Here is a 14062-nt window from a genome sequence, read left to right as displayed (position 1 = left end):
ACAGCAATACCATAACAATGCAATCCAATTCCAAAACCAAACCTGACTCAGCAACACTCAGAAGTGCAATAAACAGAGCAATTGAGAGGAGACACAAATACGACACAGAACAAACCAAAAGTAGTGAAACAAAAATGAATATTATCAACAACAGTATCAATATTACTTATAAATTCAGCATATCAGTGATTAAAAATCCCTCATTGACATTATCATTAGACATTTATGAAAATTAAAAAAAAGAAATATAGTGTCACAGTGGCTTACACTTGCATCACATCTCATAAGCTTGACAACACACTGTGTCCAATGTTTTCACAAAGATAAAATAAGTCATATTTTTGGTTCATTTAATAGTAATAATAAATTTACATTATTGCAACTAGTTTATAAAACATTGTCCTTTACAATTATAAAAGCTTTTTTTTTTTTAAATCTACTACTCTGCTAGCATGTCAGCAGACTGGGGTAGATCCTGCTGAAATCCTATGTATTGAATGAATACAGAATCCTTTTGAATCGGAAAAAAATATCGTTTTTGAATCGAGAATTGCGTTTAATCTAAAAAAATCGATATATAATCGAATCGCGACACCAAGAATCGATATTGAATCGAATCGTGGGACACCCAAAGATTCGCAGCCCTAATATATATAAATAAATAAATGGGTTGTACTTGTATAGCGCTTTTCTACCTTCAAGGTACTCAAAGCGCTTTGACACTACTTCCACATTTACCCATTCACACACACATTCACACACTGATGGAAGGAGCTGCCATGCAAGGCGCCAACCAGCACCCATCAGGAGCTAAGGTGAAGTGTCTTGCTCAGGACACAACGGACGTGACGAGGTTGGTTCTAGGTGGGATTTGAACCAGTGACCCTCGGGTTGCGCACAGCCACTCTCCCACTGCGCCACGCCGTCCCATAAGATCGTATTCTTCAGTCATTAATTGTTTTGTTATTAATAACATGGATTATTTTGTTTCAAAAACTTTGCACTAAACATTGTAGTACCGCTAGCCTGTGTTATGCTGACATGTAGTGACGGGTCGAATGATACTGAAGCCGATCTCAATACCTTATAAAATACAAGGCGTGATATTGTGTCCCTCGAAGCCTCGATGTGTGTGTGTGACTTCAGGAGAAAAAAACATGTGACCGAAAAAGGTCCTGTGTTATTTGACTGCAAAGCACCAAACTATGTTCATCAGGAAGCACTTTTTTCGCTGACAAGTGATAGCTTGCATGTACCGTGCCACGTTTAACATCGTTTTTCATCACCAGTATCGATCTGAAAGGAACTAAGAAATATAATGACAATATATATATATATATATATATATATATATATATATATATATATATATATATATATATATATATATATATATATATACATAAAATAATTATTATAATAATCTCGCCTCATTGGAGCGTTATTTTTTTAATTTTTTTATCGGGTATCAGAGCTTTTTCTTTATCGGTGGAACATTATAATTCCTATTATAGACCCAAAAATGATCGTGCACCCTTAATATGTACTGTAGATTAGAATATAAAAAGCTCCCTTTTAAAAATATTTTTTTAAGTTACAAACCCCATTTCCATATGAGTTGGGAAATTGTGTCAGATGTAAATATAAACGGAATACAATGATTTGCAAATAATTTTAATTCAATTGAATACACTAAAAAGACAACATATCTGATTTTCAAACTCATAAACGTTATTCGTTTTTGCAAATAATACTTAACTTAGAATTTCATGGCTGCAACACGTGACAAAGTAGTTGGGAAAGGGCGTGTTCACCACTGCGTAACATCACCTTTTCTTTTAACAACACTGAATAAACGTTTGGGAACTGAGGAAACTAATTGTTGAAGCTTTGAAAGTGGAATTCTTTCCCATTCTTGTTTTATGTAGAGCTTCAGTCGTTCAACAGTCCAGGGTCTCCGCTGTGGTATTTTACGCATCATATATTCACAATTTCCCAACTCATATGGAAACAGGGTTTGCAAATTAAATAATCTTAACACCAAAATAAATTACTCTCTTCCTTATAATGGATGTGTGTGTGTGTGTGTGTGTGTGTGTGTGTGTGTGCGTGTGTGTGTGTGTGTGTGTGTGTGTGTCGGTTAACGGAATATATATATATATATATATATATTTTTACCTTTATGAGATGGAATGAATACAAAAAAAATACATCAATCAACTTGTCTTGCATAATGATTGTGAAGAACAGGCAAAATTCTAAAAAAAATTATATTTATATATTTAATATATGAGTGGGCCACAGGCCCCTGTGTAGTGTAAAAGTTGAAAAATGCTGCACTACACTATATAACTCGCCTTCTTAACAAATCTCATAATATCTACCAGAGACTAAAAAGACATTGCAGAATGAATCAGTGTTGCCAACTTAGCAATTTTGCTATATCTGAGTAATTGGTACTGTAACAGTAGCGTAGGAAAACACTGATGATGGTTTGAAAGCCACGGTTTGTTTAACTTATGAAACTTTTCCCCCCCCCCAATACATTCCAGCATTAGTTGGTATTAACATGCCCCTCAGGTATAGTGAGACGCACGTCGCACGCTGACGAGGAAGCTGTCAGGTTCAGGAGCTGACGATTATCACGCCGGTTGCATGCACACATCTGTGCCGTCCTTACACATTTAATGGGGCCTTGAATAGAAGAGAATAAGACACTGTGAATGGAAGGAGTGGATTATTGTCAAGCTGTCTTTGCTCTAAAAGCATTGGAGCAGCCGTCTTTACTGAGAGTGGAGGTGAAGGAAAGTTCCTGCTTTATTTCCCGTCTTTGAAAGAGACGTCTTGTGTGTATCTTATCACGTGTGAGAGGATCGCACACGAACGCTTCCTCCTCTCGTTCCCCTTGGCCTCTGGGAAAAAAAAAAGGCAAGCGCCATTATCCGTCTTCAATATTTAAAGCGACCAGAGGAGCGTGCACACAAGCGCCAGAAGACGGCCTGAAGACAGGATTAGCGTAGGATCAGGATAGTCAAGGTCAGGGCAGCAGCATCTTGAACATCCTAATTCCCCACGAAGCCTCGTCTTTCTTGCCGCACGTTGCAGAATTTTTTTGACCTGAATTTGTGAAGCTGTGCATCACTGGGGTTGTGAGGGGGTCGAGCTGAAGAGGAGAGCGAGCACATTTCCTTTGTGCTACATATTTAATAAGGCTAAGCATGCGGGGAATTACTCTGCCTTTAACTCTCACATTTCCTTTCAAAATGACCCTTTCACTCGCCTTTTCATTCTGCACATTCCCCTTCACGCATTATGGGAAACATACCTACACTAATGCAGCTCATATGCTGGCGCTTTCATAGTCACTGATGTGGTTTTGGATGAAGGGGCTGACTGACCGGCTGCCGTTCGTGCTCGGAATATTGCTGCGATGTCCCTGCGACTTGCTTGTCGTCACGCTTGAAGAAGAGGCCTCCTGTGTACAACGGGAAGAAAGAGCCGAAAAAGTCCTGGTGTAACAATAGCGGCATTGTATGCTGTTTTTTTTTCATCCGTAGGCAGTTGTGACTGAAGCACCTTTCTCACAGAATTCATGCAAAACTGGAGCATCAGAGCTTTTATACAGAACCTAGTGAAATGCGATGTGTGTTCCTGTCTAGTATATTGTGGACGATGTGCAAAATAAATAAAAAAAGGAAGTTTTCCTTCAAGACCAAATCCTTTCGCAATATTGAAAAAGATCCACTGAAAAGGATTTTTTCAAGCTCTGTTCACTCTCATTTTAAAATAACTAATTAGGGATGGTTGATATGGTTGAAAATTCTTGAGACTTTGCACTAACTCCATGTTCATTTTAGAGTTGATTGAAAATTGAAATGAAAAATATCTCAGACCTCATCCACATTTATACTCCTCCGCGCGCTCTAAGGTACGAGAACCAGCTCCAGCTCGAGGTGCCCAAGACGAGACATAAAACCAGGGGAGATAGGGCCTTCTCTGTGGTCGGCCCTAAGCTCTGGAACACTCTGCCCCTCCATGTTCCAACTGCTCCCACAGTGGAGTGTTTTAAGTCACTTTTATTCTTTGGCTTTTAACACTACGTGAGTTGTGTGGTCCTCTGTGTTTTTAAATTTGTATTTATATTTATTGTTTCCATTGGTTTTACCCTTTAAAATCCATCCGTCCTTCCATCCATTTTCTAAGATTTTTCATAATTTGTGTGTTTGCCATATAAAAAACATATTTTTGTTTGACAAAAAAGGGCAGAAAACAAACAAGCAAAAAAATAACATAAAAAAAAAAATTTAACATTTTGAAATGAGGAAAAGATCTAAAGTTGATGTAGACTCCAGAGATTTAAGCGTTAAATATAAAATGTATGTATGCCCTGGCACACCATTATCATTTCATGCAAAACACTTTTTACACTCTTATATTGAACTAAATACACCTACAACTTATTAAATAAAAACATAGCAAAAACTACCAGCAGCGGTAAAGTTTAGATCCATGAAGGAAAGAAGAAAGTGAATGAATGTTTCTAACTGAAGTCATTTACATATGTATACACATTTGTCTTCTTTTTATATTATTTCTTTTTACGAATTAAGTAACGTTTATGACAACCTTTTTCCAAAACACAATATATAATGTAAGATACAACAGGATAATGCATAGGTTTATCATGTACTGTGGGAGCCCATTTTTATGACTTGATGGGGTTCATGGGACCCCATTTTGAAAATTCCTAGCGCCAACACTGCTATCAACAGAGGAGAAAACATGCTTTATTTAAATAAATATATTATTTATAAAGTAATTTCAACTAACATCGGCAAATTTTCACCTAGTCCCGGCCATGGCGTGCTGCCCGCCTTGGCACGCATATATGTAGTAATAATAATAATAATGGATTAGATTTATATCGCGCTTTTCTATTGTTAGACACTCAAAGCGCTCACAGAGAAGTGGGAACCCATCATTCATTCACACCTGGTGGTGGTAAGCTACATCTGTAGCCACAGCTGCCCTGGGGTAGGGTGAAGTGTCCTGCCCAAGGACACAACGGCAGCGACTTTGATGTCCATAGGTGGGAAGCGAACCTGCAACCCTCAGGGTTCTGGCACGGCCGCTCTACCCACTGGTAGAGAATATGGTCAGCCTATACACTGGTAAAGCAACTAAACGGCGGGGCGAAAGAACCGGTGGACAGTCCATTTGTTATGGGATAGTCAGTTCCGGGTGACAAAAAGGAATTCAAAGTCCAACTGATACATTCCAAAAAAAAGAACACTCACGCGCTGATGATCTTGTCTCTGACAGTCACACTTTTTTATTTATTTATTTATTATTATTATTATTTATTTATTTTTGTCCTGTCCAGCTTCTCAGGCAAATCATGTAGTTGATGTAGATGCCCTTATCGGCTGTTCAGATTTACTTTACAAAAGAGAAGTGCAGGATCCTTCTCTTGTTGCCTTATTTCAATTTGACTTTATTAAATGTATTTATATTATTATTTGGTGCAGCCGGGCCGGAGCAGGAGGGGATAGAAAGAGAGAAAAAGGAAGACAGAGGGGGAAATTGTGGGGATAAGAGGGGGATTAGACAGAGAGACAACAACAACAATAACAACAAAAACAACAACAACAATAGAACAACACCAGCACATACGATATGTACAAATATGACCGTAAAAGTGATAGCAAAGAAGCAGTTAGTGAAATAAATAATATAGAAATGACAAAGAGCATTTTTACATTACAACTGGAGCAATACAAATACCAATAGAAAAAGCGCTGTTGATCATGAACACTACCAATAGTTTACCTCTATTATCAACAATACAGTTGTTCAAATGCAACAATACTTATACACAATGATAACTACAGAGATTAAAAAAAAAAAGGAATACCGAAAGATGGAGGGGAAGAGAGAGGCAACCTATATTAATCTTGTAGATTGTTATAGTAACAATGGGTTAAGCTTTGTCAGTATGCCATGTGTTACCCAGTTTACCCTAGGGCAGGGGCGCTCACACTTTTTCTGCAGGCGAGCTACTTTTCAATTGACCAAGTCGAGGAGATCTACCTCATTCCTATTTATAATTTATATTTATTTATTTATGAAAGAGACATTTTTGTTAACAAGTTAATGGTGTTTAATGATAATACAAGCATGTTTAACACACATAATTCCTTTCTTTCATGAAGACAAGAATATAAGTTGGTGTATTTGATTCTGATGACTTGCATTGATTGGAATTAGACAGTGGTGCTGATAACGTACGCATTTTCAAATGGAGGAAAAAAAAAGTCCTCCTTTCTGTCCAATACCACATGAAAGTGGTTAGATTTGGCATCTCATTTGTCCAACTTGCATACTCGTTTTCAAACACTTTGTTATGAGACTAGCATATGTGTGTGGCCCTTTAATGTCTGGCAGCAGGTGAGTGACGTCAGTGAGAGTGCGGGTGGGCAAGCAAGTGAGAAAGCGGTCGCTGAGGGCGGGGGAGAAATACATTGGCATCAAACTCCGTAGCTTGCTAGCTTGTGCACGCTAGCTTTCTGAGACTCTTATTTTGTTAGCACAGGCAGGATGAAACAGGTCTTTTATCGTGAAGACAGGAACTGTGCAGTCGGTCTTTAGAGTTTTGACAGTAGGTACGGAGTCTCTAGAAATAAAATGTGTTTCTCTGCGTCCGCCCTGTTAGTGATTTTTTTCTTAAATATGAGCTTGCAGCAGCCAGCGTCATCTCACAAGATCCTCGGGTGCCGAGAATGTCAAACAACTGACGAAAGGGAAGTCTTGGTATGATTGATGATTGCTCATTTTTATGTATATTTTTTAATGCCTGGCTTGAGATCGACTGACACACCCTCCGAGATCGACCAGTCGATCGCAATCGACGTAATGGGCACCCCTGCCCTATGGGAACAACATTGATATATGTTTGATGAAACGTGATTATGTGCATGAGTGTATGTATGTATGTGTACTTGTATATGAACATAATGTGTATATGAATGTTTGTACAGTAAATGTATATGTACAATATATGTATGTTGGTTTGTACAGTGAATGTATATGTACAGTATATGTATGTTTGTACAGTGAATGTATATGTACAGTATATGTATATGTATGTTTTTACAGTGAATCTGTATGTACAGTATGTGTATGTTTGTACCATGAATGTGCGTGTAGATGGACGAACTTGGAGTATGTAGGTATGCACTGTATTTGTGTATGGGAGCGTAGGTACCTATGTATGTGCATTTGTATGTATGAATAACGATGTGTGTGTGTGAGTATATGTATGTTTGTATGTACAATATATTTGACTCCCAGTGTGCGTGGTAGCCAGACTACGGCCCCAGCCGCCCAGAGAGCCCAACCCAAACAGCAGGTGTGGCGCCCAGGGAACCAGGGACCACCGGCCCCACGCAGCCAGGCAGGCCAGTGACGGAAACCAGCGCGCCGCCCGGAAGAGCCAGCAGCAGGCCGCAGACAGACGCACCCGGCAGAGGACAGGGCACGAGCGAAGCAGCGGACGGCCAGACCCCAAGCCAGCGAGAGACACCCCCCCACACAGGCAGAAAGGCAGCACGCCCCGCGCAGAGGGACCCAGGAAACTCCCCGCAACCGGACGGGAAGACCGCCCCGCCCCACCAGCACCCGGGCCCCCACGATCCCACCCCCCACACTGAAAGTCACACTTAAGCATCCTGCCATGGAAACACAAGGAAAGTCAGAGTTTAGCGTTATTAACACTATCAGATGAATACAGATCCTAGTAGGACTGAATCTATTGTGACCATTGACTTTGCATCTTGTTTTCTATTAATTTGCTTCAGGATAAGCTCCAATTTCTACGACCCTCAACAATGTAAGCAGTATGGAAAATGTAGAAATAGATAATTGACTTGGTTGAAAACTTCGTTTTGGAGACCATTAATCCATCCAACCATCAAGTTTCTGCAATATAGTGCTTGTCCTCATTAGGGTTATGGATGCAGCCTATCCTATCAGTCTTCAGTCAAGAGACAGGGTGCACCATATGGACAAGTCTCAGAGTAACCTAACGTGCGTGTTTTTGGAATGTAGAAGGAAGCCAGAAAACACAAAGACGCTCAGGCGGAAATTTTAACTCTCAATCTTCTGACCGCGGCGGCCGGTTTCTAAACCACTAAAAGATACTATTTATCAACTTCACCTTTATCCCACTCTACTTTGTATTTGATATCTGTTGAGATCAATTGGGTTCTTGCCAAAGCCCAATGGCAGTAACTTCAGAATGAATCCATCAAACCATCTGAGGAACAAGCCAAGCGTCGTCCAACAAGATCAGTTCCTGTGTCAACACTGTCTGCTCGTTTCATTTCCTTGTGAAAACCTGTAGAGGATAAATGGGAGTGGAAGCGATCGCAAAGGAGCTCATATACGAAAGTGTCCTTTGTTTGAACTCCTTTGATTTTCCTTCAAAGGTCATTGCGAAGAACTGAAAAACTTACTTTAAAGTCCAGAGCATTATTTGGGTATTTAAATGTCTGAATTGGATTGGCCATATACAAGTATTTAATGCTTATGCAAAGATACTAATAATAAGAACCTGATGATGCACTATGGGAAATATGTGTCATGTTTTTTCTCACAGGCACACACCTTTAGTAGGAAGCCCAGTTTGAGTGACATGCCAGACTTCATTGCTAGCATTCCCCCTGCTGCTTAATTACCATTGAGCAGGAATGTTTGAAGGGATCGTTGTGGAAGGGACGCATCAATGCCGGAATGCCAAATACACCTTGGGTGGCGTCGCACTAGGCATTTTTAGAATAACTTCATGACGGTTATTCATTGTTATTTTTGGCAAAGGGGAAAATGATCATCAGGTCATGAGCCAACACGGCCTGATGAAACTACTGCTGCTGGTTCAAACTGGTTGATGCTTAGGACGACGTGGCTCAGTTGGTAGAACTTGAGGGTTCCAGGTTCGAGCTTGGGCTCCTTGGACAGACACTTCGCCCACATTGGCCCCACCGCTCACACTGGTGTTTGAATGTGAACTAATGTTTGGTGGTGGTTTAAGGTAAAAATTGGCAGCCACGCTTCCGTCAGTCTACCCCAGGGCATCTGTGGTTACCAGCTTACCACCATCAATTGTGTGAATGTATAGTGAATGAATGATGTGTTCTCAATTCTCTATGTAAATCTAATCCATTATTCAATATGAATCATGCAGCAAGGTCACACAGAATTGGACACTTTCTAGCCACAAGATTATAAGGTAAATTACTTTTTTGCCAACTAAAACAGTTTTTGAGGGCTATAGCACACTAACAATTATCATAACTTGCAAGAATTGTGTACACATTTTGACAAAATACACGGAAATCACCAAAGACAGGGTGTCCAAAGTGCAGCCTGGGTCCCATTCGTGGCACACAGCTAATTTTTTTATTGGCCCTCAGCGCATTCTAAAGACAAAATGTACTTGTCCTAGATTACACTAAAAGCTAAAAAATGCACTTGGCTCAAATCCTCCCAAAAATGGCACCTGAAAACCAAAATGGTGTATGATCGGATTTTTTAAATGAACGGGGGCCTTAAATAATTGTGAAGTGAATTCTGTTGATATAGCACTTTTCTCTAGTGACTTAAAGTGCTTTATGTAGTGAAACCCAATATGTAAGTTATATTCACACCAGTGTGGGTTGCATTGGGAGCGGGTGGGTAATGTGTCTTGCCCAAGGATACAACGGCAATGACTCGGATGGCGGAAGCGGGGATCGAACCTGGAACCACTTTAACAACCGAGCCACGTTGCCTGATTATTTCTGTGTAGGCGCTCATTAAAAACGTGTACAAATGTATTGCAAGATGTGCAAGCTTTTTAGTTTGCTAAAGCCCTTAAAATGTTTAAGGTTGTGGAATAATATCAGTAACAATAAGCAATTAAATATCTCAACGGGATTAGATTAGACATTATACTAATTTGCTGTGTTAGCTGTAACAAAAAATTTAAATGTGGATACTTTGTTCAGATAATGTAGCATCTGACGATTCACCTACATTTTAGTATCTTTAATTTACAAAATGCATTAACATGGCCCTCGCATAATTCAATGTATCTCTATGCGGCCCTCGCTGGATAAAGTTTGGATCCCCTTGCAGTCAGAGACACAGGTCATCAGCCTTTTTGGTATTTGGGTCCCATTTTTGGGAGGAATTGAGCTCGTGGCATTTTTTTCTTATTTGTTGTGTGTAATTTTCTAATCCGGGATGAGTTTATTTTGTCTTTATAATGTGTCGCGGGCCAATGAAAAGGGAGCTGGGGGCCGCACTACTTAAAACAATCATAGAAGACCAATGAGAAGTGAGGCAAGCAAAACATCTGTAAGATAAATAAAAATATAACCGAAAACCACAGCGACATTTGTAAAAACCTGCACATGTCCCATTTATAATAATAACAATAATGGATTACATTTATATAGCGCCTTTCTATTATTAGATACTCAAAGCGCTCACAGAGACGTGGGAACCCATCTTTCATTCACACCTGGTGGTGGTAAGCTACATCTGTAACCACAGCTGCCCTGCGGTAGACTGACGGAAGCGTGGCTGCCAGTTTTCACCTACGGCCCCTCCAACCACCACCTATCATTCATCATTCTTTCACCAGTGTGAGCCGCACCGGGGGAAAGGGTGAAATCTCCTGCCCAAGGACACAATGGCAGCAATTTGGATGTCAATAGGCGGGGAGTGAACCTTCAACCCTCAGGTTTCTGGCATGGCTGCTCTACCCACTACGCCATGCCGCCTCACCATTTGTGCTGAGCTGGGCAGGGGTTAGTGCCAGTGTCTCACAATACAAAGGTCCTGAGCAGTCTTGGGTTCAATCCCGGACCCGAGATCTTTCTGTGTGGAGTTTGCATGTTCTCCCCGTGACTGCGTGGGTTCCCTCCGGGTAGTCCGGCTTCCTCCCACCTCCAAACACTTGCACCTGGGAATAGGTTGATTGGCAACCCTAGTGTGTGAATGTGAGTGTGAATGTTGTCTGTCAATCTGTGCTGGCCCTGCGATGAGGTGGCGACTTGTCCAGGGTGTACGCCGCCTTCCACCCGATTGTAGCTGAGATAGGCTCCAGCACCCCCCGCGACCCCGAAGGGAATAAGCGGTAGAAAATGGATGGATGGACTTCTGTATCAGAGTTATTTTACCCTATTCTTAATCTATTCCAGGCAACACGGTGGACCAATGGTTAGTGCTTGTTCCTTAAGGCCTCGATTCCTGGGATCGGAGTCTTCTTGTGTGGAGTTTGCCCGTTCTACCCGTGACTGTGAGGTTCTTTGGCTTCCTCCAACTTCCAGAGAAGGGGGTTGGCTAATTTGAAACACTAATTTGGCCCTGATGTTTGAATGTGAGTGTAAATGTGTGTCTCTCTATGTTGGCCCTGTGATGAAGTGGCGACCTGTCCAGGGTGTACGCCGCCTTTCGCCCGAGTGCAGCTGGGATATAATCCTGTTCCCCGTGACGGTAGAAAATGGATGTATGGATATAATCTATTCTTGTTAATCTATGCTATCGTTCTTGTGGTACTCATTGGGCTAAATCTAGGACCTCAGGTACTACATTGTATGTGTGCTGGTAATGTATGGCAGTAAAGTTAATTGAATCATTGAAAAGGGACGGCGTGGTGCAGTGATAGAGTGGCCGTCTGCAAACCGAGGGTCCCTGGTTCAATCCCCACCTAGTACCAACCTCGTCACGTCCGTTGTGTCCTGAGCAAGACACTTCACCCTTGCTCCTGATGGGTGCTGGTTAGCACCTTGCATGGCAGCTCCCTTCATCAGTGTGTGAATGTGTGTGTGAATGGGTAAATGTGGAAGTAGTTTCAAAGCGCTTTGAGTACCTTGAAGGTAGAAAAGCGCTATACAAGTACAACCCATTTATTTATTTATTTAAAATTCATAAAATGAGATGATACAATAACATATGTTTTACAACATTTAAAATTATTTCATAGTTTCAAAATATGATGAAAACATTGCAATTGCCGCAGACGTAAAAGTGCTAGTAATATTTTGATGTACCACAGTCTACGTATGGTTTAATGGTTTAATTGTTTAAGGAATACATTTATAATACACACACAAAAAAAAACGCTCAACGTACACCTTATGTTGTGATTCCAGCCAAGCCAGAGTGCACCTAACTGGAAATACATGCTTTATGGAATAATATGTGAAAACAATGTCATTGTCTGTCCTCACACACAGTCCAGTCTGTGCACGGCGCTTGCAGTACAGAGCCACGGCCACATGGGGGCGCAGGTGGAAGGAACCCCTCATGGTCTACGCAGTCTCCAGCCCATCATCACCACCCTGCTGCTGCTCACACTCTGCTGCTGGACTCCGACCGACCAACTCATCCCTACTCCACCTCGTCTTTTTTTTTTTTTTTACCTCAAACACGGGGTAAGATTACATCTTTTTCTTCCATTTCATATTTTGCTGTGTTAATAAATGTGTATGTAGTGTGGTTGGTGATGATGGGTGCAGAGATTAGTATCCTTCTTCCTCTACACGGGATGGCATTTTCATGACGTTTTCTTACACTCGCTGCCGGACACTTTAATAGGTACCCTTGCACTGTCTAATGACAACTAAAACTGTTGTCACACACACTAACAATAGATTATATAACAATAGTATTCATATATTAAAATCTATTTCTAATATTTGGTCACAACATATAGTGAAACCCAATATCTAAGTTACATTCACACCAGTGTGGGTGGCACTGGGAGCGGGTGGGTAAAGTGCCTTGCCCAAGAACAACGGCAATGACTCTGATGGTATATTTCTAATATTTGGTCACAACATTGAGCCACATTATTAGAATGTACATCATCTACTTGTGTAAACTCAATTTACATTGTTTAATGTTGATGCAATTTAAGAAGATTATTTCTATGGATGTCCTCATGTATCCAGGTTGTTGTAAAAACCCAGTTTCCATATGAGTTGGGAAATTGTATTAGAAGTAAATATAAACGGAATACAATGATTTGCAAATCCTTTTCCACCCATATTCAATTGAATGCACTACAAAGACAAGATATTTGATGTTCAAACTCAAACTTTGTTTTTGTTGTTGCAAATAATAATTAACTTAGAATTTCATGGTTGCAACACGTGCCAAAGTAGTTGGGAAAGGGCATGTTCACCACTGCGTTACATCACCTTTTCTTTTAACAACACTCAATAAACGTTTGGGAACTGAGGAAAGTAATTGTTGAAGCTTTGAAAGTGGAATTCTTTCCCATTCTTGTTTTATGTAGAGCTTCAGTCGTTCAACAGTCCGGGGTCTCCGCTGTCGTATTTTACGCTTCATAATGCGCCACACATTTTCGATGGGAAACAGGTCTGGACTGCAGGTGGGCCAGGAAAGTACCCGCACTCTTTTTTTTTTACAAAGCTACGCTGTTGTAACACGTGCTGGATGTGGCTTGGCATTGTCTTGCTGAAATAAGCAGGGGCATCCATGAAAAAGATGGCGCTTAGATGGCAGCATATGTTGTTCCAAAACCTGTATGTACCTTTCAGCATTAATGGTGCCTTCACAAATGTGTAAGTTACCCATGCCTTGGGCACTAATGCACCCCCATACCATCACAGATGCGAGCTTTTGAACTTTGCGTCGATAAGAGTCTGGATGGTTCGCTTCCCCTTTGGTCCGGATGACACAATGTCGAATATTTCCAAAAACAATTTGAAATGTGGACTTGTCAGACCACAGAACACTTTTCCACTTTGCATCAGTCCATCTTAGATGATCTCGTGCCCAGAGAAGCCGGCGGCGTTTCTGGATGTTGTTGATAAATGGCTTTCGCTTTGCATAGTAAAGCTTTAACTTGCACTTACAAATGTAGCGACAAACTGTATTTTGTGACAGTGGTTGTCTGAAGTGTTCCTGTTTCTATACCCAATCATGGCACCCACCTGTTCCCAATTAGCCTGCACACCTGTGGGATGTTCCAAATAAGTGTTTGATGAGC

General features: G+C 40.9%; 1 protein-coding gene across 2 annotated transcripts in view; it reads left to right on the top strand.

Moving 5' to 3' along the window:
• The first annotated feature begins 12376 nt into the window (after positions 1-12376).
• Positions 12377-14062, top strand: part of mfsd2b (MFSD2 lysolipid transporter B, sphingolipid) — a 72842-nt gene continuing 71156 nt past the window's right edge. The window contains exon 1 of one of the 2 annotated variants that reach the window (XM_061900997.1): positions 12377-12479. The gene's annotated coding sequence lies outside the window, so the exon portion shown is untranslated. The remainder of the gene's footprint in view (positions 12480-14062) is intronic. The other variant, XM_061900996.1, reaches the window with a different exon arrangement.

This window comes from Nerophis ophidion, linkage group LG05, assembly GCF_033978795.1.
Source record: "Nerophis ophidion isolate RoL-2023_Sa linkage group LG05, RoL_Noph_v1.0, whole genome shotgun sequence".
Taxonomy (NCBI): Eukaryota; Metazoa; Chordata; class Actinopteri; order Syngnathiformes; family Syngnathidae; genus Nerophis; species Nerophis ophidion.
Note: the sequence above shows the minus strand (reverse complement) of the source record. Positions and strands in the feature narration are given on the sequence as shown.